Source organism: Galeopterus variegatus, unplaced genomic scaffold, assembly GCF_000696425.1.
Source record: "Galeopterus variegatus unplaced genomic scaffold, G_variegatus-3.0.2 Scaffold2965, whole genome shotgun sequence".
NCBI classification, from domain to species: Eukaryota; Metazoa; Chordata; class Mammalia; order Dermoptera; family Cynocephalidae; genus Galeopterus; species Galeopterus variegatus.
In genome coordinates, this window is record NW_007729076.1 from 168,732 (window position 1) to 170,090 (window position 1,359).

Below are 1,359 nucleotides of genomic sequence, written 5' to 3' on the forward strand. Positions count from 1 at the left end.
CTCAAAAACAGAGGAGCAAAGAATGAACTATTCTTTTTCACGTATAAGACCTATCATTGTGCTTGTGAGATTCTGTTCTTAAAAATCATTACTCATTCTCTTTGGCTGATGATCACAATGGTCTGTGCTTCATTTCTCCAGGGGAAACTTGGGGAACATGCCTGTGATAGATCAGTGAAGAATGTGGTGGAAATTGAACATCAGGCTTTTTTTTTTTTTGATGTCAGAATTTATCTCCAACTGTAAAACGCAAAATTCTTTGAGAAATCACTCTTAATCATACAAAATTTTATTGCATGGATATATATTCCAAAACATATCATTCCACTACCTGTATTATAGAATTGTTATGCCTATTATTATTATTTTCCTAACATTCAGCAAATTGGAAAAAAATTTACTTCAGAGGAAAATGTAATTTGAGGGTCTCTGTCTAATCAATTGATCCTCTCAGTACATTTTGGGAAAGTCAAAAAGTCATCCCATAAATTAACCATTATATCTCGGCTGAAGGTTACTGAAAGTAAACAGAGAATGAACATTGAGGTTAAATCCTGATAATGATGATAAGCATATCTCCCTTAGTGAGAGATCACAGTGTACCAAAAGCTGTATTTCACAGGTTACGTGCATTAGCATTAATCTTTACAGTAATCTTTCAAAGAGGTTTTTCTTTTTTTTTTTACTTTGCAAATGAGAAAAGTGAGATTCAACGAGGTTAAAAAACCTGCTCAAAGCTCAAATGCAAATCTACTTCTCATTTTACAATAGCAAAGAAAAATTGTGCCCTCCAGATTCAAAGTAGGCAATAGTTTTGACTTAAAGATCCCCCCAAAACGTTGTTTCATTGTTAATAAGAAGTGTGCCTATTGTGGGAATAACAAAACTCTTCTATGGATACTGCTATGAAAGCACTTTTTTTTCTTTTTCATTTTGGCAGCTAGCCATTGTGGATTTCCAAACCCTTGACCTTGGTGTCATCAGCATCACACTCTCCCAAGTGAGCTAACAAACCAGCTTGCATTACCTTTTTGTTTTATTTGGAAAGTGAGCTCCTATTATCAACTAGCTCAAATGGCATAATTTTATATATAGAAAAACATAAAGACTCCAACAAAAAACTGTCAGAACTAATAAACAAATTAACTGAAGTTGCAGGATACAAAATCAACAATGCGAAAATCAGTTGTGTTTCTGCACACAAACAAGCCATCCAAAAGAGAAATTAATAAAACAATCAAGAGAAATTAACAAAACAATCCTATTTACGATAGCATCAAAAAGAATAAAATGTGCAGGAATAAATTTAACCAAAGGGATGGAGAATCTGTACATTCAAAACTGTAAAACATGGATGAA